An 8196-nucleotide genomic window follows, 5' to 3' on the forward strand; every position below is an offset into this window, starting at 1 on the left:
TTTTTTAATAGACATGTATTTTCAAACAGCGGATTTTTTGTTCTGAATTCTTTGAATGCAAATATCCAGTTTTAAAAAATACAGCTTCAAGTTTTCAAGATGAAGAAGAAATTCGGAACATTAAATTCAATATTTAAAATTCAAAGCGCAGAAATTCAGATCGTAAAGAAACTAGGTCAGAGGTCATCCACAGGGAAGAGTAGATGATCTCCGACCGGGAGGGGATATGTTCGGTTCAATTAGGCTAGTTTTGTCCTGGCCACAACATATTAACTCGTGGGAGTGTGATAATATGTCTGGCCACGAGATTATTTTGTCGATGTAATCCTGGAATCGTCGCGCAGATAGCAAACGAATCGGTGGAAGATGATGGGCCAGAGCCGCGCCGACTCTACAAAACACTTCTGGCTGACAGACGGCTCTTTCTATCTGGGCCGATCTCGGCTGAAAGCTGTTGTAGGCGTGGCAGGTCTACACTCTGTGTAGTTGTGTGTCTCTATCTCTGGCCCGGGTTAGTTTAGTGTCTCTATCTCTGGCCCGGGTTAATTTAGTGTCTCTATCTCTGGCCCGGGTTAGTTTAGTGTCTCTATCTCTGGCCCGGGTTAGTTTAGTGTCTCTATCTCTGGCCCGAGTTAGTTTAGTGTCTCTATCTCTGGCCCGGGTTAGTTTAGTGCCTCTATCTCTGGCCCGAGTTAGTTTAGTGCCTCTATCTCTGGCCCGGGTTAGTTTAGTGTCTCTATCTCTGGCCCGGGTTAGTTTAGTGTCTCTATCTCTGGCCCGGGTTAGTTTAGTGCCTCTATCTCTGGCCCGAGTTAGTTTAGTGTCTCTATCTCTGGCCCGAGTTAGTTTAGTGTCTCTATCTCTGGCCCGGGTTAGTTTAGTGTCTCTATCTCTGGTCCGAGTTAGTTTAGTCTCCGGCGGGCCGCTGCTAGATTGAAGGAGATCAGCGCCTGAGAGAAAGATCTGGAGATTAATTCTGAGGAGATTTCAGCGGGCACAGTTCTCAAGAGGAATACTTCAGCAAGTTATTCAAGTTATTTAATATTCAGTCGCGTGTTGTTTGATGTTTTAAATGCCACGAAGAGTATTTAGATAGTTTCTATTAGGAAGTTTGCATACGGATATACTGGTGCTGGTCATAAAATTAGAATAGCATGAAAAAGTCGATTTATTTCAATACCATTCAAAAAGTGAAACTTGTATATTAGATTCATTCATTACACACAGACTGATATATTTCAAATGTTTATTTCCTTTCATTTTGATGATTATAACTGGCAACTAATGAAAGTCCCAAATTCAGTATCTCAGAAAATTAGAATATCAATTAAGACCAATGCAAAAAAAATGATTTTTAGAAATGTTGGCCAACTGAAAAGTATGAACATGAAAAGTATGAGCATGTACAGCACTCAATATTTAGTTGGGGCTCCTTTGGCCTGGATTACTGCAGCAATGCGGCGTGGCATGGAGTCGATCAGTCTGTGGCACTGCTCAGGTGTTATGAGAGCCCATGTTGCTCTGATAGTGGCCTTCAGCTCTTCTGAATTGTTGGGTCTGGCGTATTGCATCTTCCTCTTCACAATACCCCATAGGTTTTCTATGGGGTTAAGGTCAGGCGAGTTTGCTGGCCAATCAAGAACAGGGATACCATGGTCCTTAAACCAGGTACTGGTAGCTTTGGCAGTGTGTAACCTTCATTTTCCAACAAGTCCTGTTGGAAAATGAAATCTGCATCTCCATAAAGTTGGTCAGCAGCAGGAAGCATGAAGTGCTCTAAAACCTCCTGGTAGACGGCTGCGTTGACCTTGGACCTCAGAAAACACAATGGACCAACACCAGCAGATGACATGGCACCCCAAACCATCAATGACTGTGGAAACTTTACACTGGACCTCAAGCAACGTGGATTATGTGCCTCTCCTCTCTTCCTCCAGACTCTGGGACCTTGATTTCCAAAGGAAATGCAAAATTTACTTTCATCAAAGAACATAACTTTGGACCACTCAGCAGCAGTCCAGTCCTTTTTGTCTTTAGCCCAGGCAAGACGCTTCTGATGCTGTCTCTTGTTCAAGAGTGGCTTGACACAAGGAATGCGACAGCTGAAACCCATGTCTTGCATACGTCTGTGCGTGGTGGTTCTTGAAGCACTGACTCCAGCTGCAGTCCACTCTTTGTGAATCTCCCCCACATTTTTGAATGGGTTTTGTTTCACAATCCTCTCCAGGGTGCGGTTATCCCTATTGCTTGTACACTTTTTTCTACCACATCTTGTCCTTCCCTTCGCCTCTCTATTAATGTGCTTGGACACAGAGCTTTGTGAACAGCCAGCCTCTTTAGCAATGACCTTTTGTGTCTTGCCCTCCTTGTGCAAGGTGTTAATGGTCGTCTTTTGGACAACTGTCAAATCAGCAGTCTTCCTCATGACTGTGTAGCCTACAGAACTAGACTGAGAGACCATTTAAAGGCTTTTGCAGGTGTTTTGAGTTAATTAGCTGATTAGAGTGTGGCACCAGGGGTCTTCAATATTGAACATTTTCACAATATTCTAATTTTCTGATACTGAATTTGGGACTTTCATTAGTTGTCAGTTATAATCATCAAAATTAAAGGAAATACACATTTGAAATATATCAGTCTGTGTGTAATGAATGAATCTAATATACAAGTTTCACTTTTTGAATGGTATTACTGAAATAAACTTTTTCATGATATTCTAATTTTATGACCAGCACCTGTATTGAGTGTTGATGAGGAACTTTAGGCCTAACTGTTAGGCACGGTCTCTTTAGAAAAATGTTCTTTTATATAAAAACGATGAGCTGTATCCAGTGCACGATAATGTTAGCTAATTAAATTTGAATAAGTTAAATTCTATTTTGTTTGCTAGAATTCATTCGATCGTCTTTTTCAACGAGTGATTGCTATTGAATCATAGGAGTCGACGCCGCTGCTGGCGCCATAAATATCTATACGAGTGACTCTCTGATCTGATTCACTTAACCATTCAAATGAGTCATTTGTTTGTGAATCAAACTGAGCACGCTGTTATAGCACCTGCTAAGTTTAAGTTTCCACTGCTGAATTTAATAATAATATTTATCTTGTGGTAACACTGCCGTGTGGGAAGCTCTGACACAGAAAAACACTTTAGATCCGTAAGAGAAAGCCGTAAAATGTAAGTGCATCATGTTTTGTTCTTGAATGGAGGCCTAATCTGTCAGCTGCTCAAGAGCAGGTTCAGTTTTTAGAGTGAATTAATTTTTGAAGCATATATATGCAGTATGAAGATACTTGTTTTACCGTGGTGGGGATTATTATGAGCAAAATTCTTTTAAAAGTTTAATCTGAACACTTTATATGTAATCTGACTTTTTTTTTTTTTTTTTTTTACAGAAATTCTGAGCTCAAGATTCAAGATTCAAGATTTTTATTTGTCACATACACAATTATACAGAGTATAACCAGCAGTGAAATGTAGGTCAGGTCCGCTCCAAGCACAGTGCAATTGTAGGAAAATATTAAGAAAAAGAAAAGTAGAAAAAAAAAAAAAAAGAGTAAAATAAAAGATAAAAAATATAAATATAAATGTGCAGGTCAGTATGTTGTTGACATAAATAGTAATATAACAGGAATGTGCAAAAGAATGTGCAAAAAAGTTGTACAGGGTATTTAAATAGCAGCAATATGAGGTAGAAAAAATTATGACTAACTTATTGATATAGTGATGTTAACATGGAGTCAAGTGATGTTATGACACGGAGTTAGAGTTTAGGAGCCTGATGGCCTGGGGGAAGAAGCTCCTCCTAAGTCTCTGTTTTTGCCATCAGGCTACGGAAGCGCTTACCAGATGGAAGCAAAGTGAATAGTCGGTTACCAGGGTGATTATAGTCCTTGATGATTTTGACAGCTCTACTTTTGCAGCGTTTCAGGTAGATGTCCTGCAGAGAGGGGAGAGCAGACCCTGAGATGCACTCAGCTAAGCGTACAACTCTCTGTAGTGCTTTGCAGTCCTGATTGGAGCTGTTTCCATACCACACTGAGATGCACTGAGTCAGTACACTTTCTATGTTCCCTGAATAGAAAGTTTTCAGGATTGCTGGCGAGACCCTGAATTTCCTCAGCTGTCGCAGATGGTACAGTCTTTGCCTGGCTTTCTTAACCTGTGTTTGGATGTGTGTAGTCCAAGTCAGGTTCTCGGAGATGTTTACACCGAGGTACTTGAAGCTACTCACCCTCTCCACAGGGGTCCTACTGATCATAAGAGGAGTGTAGGGCTGCTGCTCTCTCTTCCTAAAGTCCATGATCAGCTCTTTAGTTTTGCTCACATTCAGAGAGCGACAGTAGTCCTGGCACCATGATATGAGTCTCTCTACCTCATCCAAGTATGCGGTCTCATCATTGTTGGAGATGAGGCCCAGAACCACAGTATCATCAGCGAATTTGATAATAGATGTGGAGCTGTGAGAGGACACGCAGTCATGCGTGTAGAGAGAGTAGAGCAGGGGACTCAGGACACAGCCCTGTGGGGCTCCTACGTTCAGGGTGATGGAGTTTGAGGTGAACTGGCCAACTTTCACCACTTGAGGTCTGCCGGTGAGAAAGTCTTGAATCCAGTCACAGAGTGAGGAGTTTAGGCCGAGGTCTGTGAGTTTAGAAGTCAGCTTGATGGGGACTATAGTGTTGAAAGCCGAGCTATAGTCAATGAATAGCAGCCTTACATAATTCCCATTGTTGCTGTCCATGTGTGTGAGGGAAGAGTGGAGGACCTGAGAGATGGCATTGTCCGTAGATCTGTTTGGGCGATAGACAAACTGAAGAGGGTCCAAAGTATCAGGGATGGAGGAGCAGATGTGGCTCTTTACAAGTCTCTCAAAAACCTTCATGACTATAGATGTGAGGGCAACTGGGCGATAGTCATTCAGGCAAGAGGGTTTATTGTTCTTAGGCACAGGGATTATTACGGATTTTTTAAATGAGGTGGGAACCACGGAGGTAGCAAGGGACTCATTAAAGATAGACGTGAACAAACCAGCGAGCTGATCGGCGCAGGACCTCAGAACATGGCCGGTTATCCCATCAGGTCCGGCTGCTTTCCTGACGTTCACTTTCTTTTGCGCCCTCCGAACCTCATCCTCTGACACGGTGATTACAGGATCATCGCTGCTCTGACTGCTGCTTCCTGACCAAGCGGCAACCTCCCGCTCCCTCTAGTGAAACCAACACGGAAGTGATTAAGACTAGCCGCTGGAGGCTGGCTCCAAAAGGGAGTCAATCACATTGACTCTCCATGTTAAAATGCCCAACTTTACAGTAGAAAAAAACATGTTTACAGCCTGGTACAAAAATTTATTTTGGTCTATATAGCTAATTTTGCCCTTCGTGACAACTGTGAGGGGGGTGAATGTTTTTATAACTCATCCATTTAAATTATATTAAGCCTTAAACTTCTGCATAATTAAGGGCGTGGCCACTTGAGTGACAGGTTGATTGACGTTGCTGTCTCTATCTGCTGTCTGTTAGCCGTCACGTTACCTCAGCCGCTGAACTTGGCATCTCTGCCGTGTTTCTGCTTTTGTTTTATACAGTCTATGGCTTTTTTCGTTATTATTTCTTAAAATTATCTAATAAAATGGCTTGTTGTGCGGTTAATTGTACTAACAGACCGTCCAAGTCTAGGCTCCATTTTTTCTGGTGAGTGATATTGTAATGTAATTTTATTTATTAATTAATTTATTCTTTATAATTTTATTTAAAACTTAACTACACTCCAGAATCCGACAGACTGTGATTGGCTGTAACGTTAGGCCTGTAATTAACGTTACTGGTTAAGCGTTTTCCTCCAATAGAAAACTGTTAGGCTATAATACAAACTCTGTGGCTTAAAGAATTAAAAACGATTAAAACTGTTTTTAAAAGACGAAACTCAGTGAGAACATGTTTAATAAAGCATACTATATACAGACAACCAGGCACCTCAGTTCCGCCCACGTCCTGCCTCATTGCCCATTTTGGATCATCCGGGAGTGACGCGTGGTGACGCGTTGCCAAGATGGCGGCGGTCGGCTCCGCCCACTTTAGGCTTCAAAAACGCTCTTCAGAAACCTACGAGTGACGTCACGGACACTACGTCCATTTTTTTTTACAGTCTATGTTCCTGACGCACTGGTCGGCAGAGACGCGCCGCTGCCGTTGCAATCGAAGCGGCCGAAGAAGGTGTTTAACTCGTCGACCAGCAACGGATCTGCTCTCACCTCCGCGGAGGATTCGTTTCCGAAGGCACAGATGGTCCTCAGTCCCTGCCACATCCGTCGAGAGTCATTGAGCTGGAAATGAGACTCAATTCTCTCTCTGTATCTGTGTTTAGCGGCTCTTACTGCGCGTCGGAGAGCATAGCACGATGCTTTGTACTCGCTCATATTCCCGGTCAGAAGAGCCTCATTTTAAGCGGCAGTGCGTGTGTAAACCGCAGCACGGATTGTACTGTCCACCCACGGTTTCTGGTTGGAGAATGTCCTTATCGTTATTGTTTCTGTAGCTTGCTCGGTTAGCGTGTTTACAAAGCTTAATGCTACATCCGTGAACTCGCTGATGTCAGAAGAACTCGCCCGGAACATGTCCCAGTCGACGTCATCAAGAGCCGCCTGCAGCATAGCCTCTGAGTGGGAGGACCAGCGCGTCACTACTCTCTGCACCGGAGGATCCTGAACGAGCCTTTGTTTATATTCCGGTGTGAGAAAAATGGCGGCATGGTCCGATTTGCCAAAAGCCGGAAGTGAGCGGCCTTTGTAGGCATTCTTGAACTGAGTGTAGCAATGATCCAGTGTGTTTGGTCCTCTAGTTGGACAGGATACATGTTGGTGAAACACTTCCCATAATATCTAATGTACTTGTTAATTTGTAAGAAGAATGACATCAATGCTTATATTAGTCGCTTATTTACTGTCTCACCCTTATCCCTAGGTTACAGTAATCAGCTGATCCAGCCGGTATCCAGACCAGACGGTGGACCTGCTCCTGGGAATGACCACAACACATCCCTGAATATCAGCGGAGACCATGTCAACTAGATGATAGATCCCTGTGAAGACCTCATTGATGGCCACAGCACAGATCCTCAGCAAAGACTACGAGAACCAGACAAGCCCTCTGCACAGACCCTTTTTACCAGCTTCATCTACTGGCATGATGTTTCTTCAAGCAGAAGAAGTTGGATGAAATATTCTGAATGGTATCAATACACAATCTGACTTGTGATGCAGCCTGGAATAATCACACCATGTTCATTCGTTTGGCCAGAGGAGAACTGGTTTCCTGACTGACTGAGTGTTGTTTGGGTTCCTTGTCACTGTTGCCTTTTGTCTTGCTTAGTTGAAGACACTTAATATTCAGCAATATTATTGACTTGACTGCACTGACGCCATTTGATAAGAACTGAACTGAATTATGCATTTGTTCATTGTTAATATATATTTGTATTAAAGTATTTGGTAATTTTATAATAAGAGCCTTTTTAATGTTTTTAAATGGTTGTTTTTGTGTTTCACTGCTGAATTACATTTAGCAGGTTCTGGGCCACATTTGGCTCGGGGACCAAGCCGAGTCTTAGCCGGATCTGGCTTAAATTGTCTGGGCCAGACCTGGGCCACATAAAATAATAGAAGTCACTCTACAGTATGCGGGCCAGATCTGGGCCATGTCAATAAATAAGAGTCATTTTACAGGGTGTGGGCCGCATCTGGGCCAGAGGAAATTGTTTGAGTCGGTTTTTAGTGTGTAGGCCAGTTTTGGGCCGGGGACCCAGCCAGAAGTGACGCAAGGATGTGGGCCAGACATATTTTGCTATCTGGGTGCCGTTTTCTCTAGTAGTGGAAGTGTTTTGTGCTGTCTCAGGGCAGACATTGCCATAGTTACATAACATAACATAATGGAAATTTATTATAGGAGTTATTTGCTATTTCTTATTTCATGGGACTAGCTTATAGCGTAGTTTTCATGTCAGACATAGTTAACGATGACATTTTACATGTAATTGTATTTTTACCTGGCAATCCAACTCGTACACCATGCTCTGGATTTTTTTTATATCTCTGTAAAACATTTTTGATGGATCATCCAATGCGAATTCTAATAATGGGTTGGGTGTTCTGTCAATTACTGTGGGTGCGGGTCTCAAACAGGTCCCGTGCAGGACTC

This window comes from Barbus barbus (genome assembly GCF_936440315.1).
Source record: "Barbus barbus genome assembly, chromosome: 33".
NCBI classification, from domain to species: domain Eukaryota; kingdom Metazoa; phylum Chordata; class Actinopteri; order Cypriniformes; family Cyprinidae; genus Barbus; species Barbus barbus.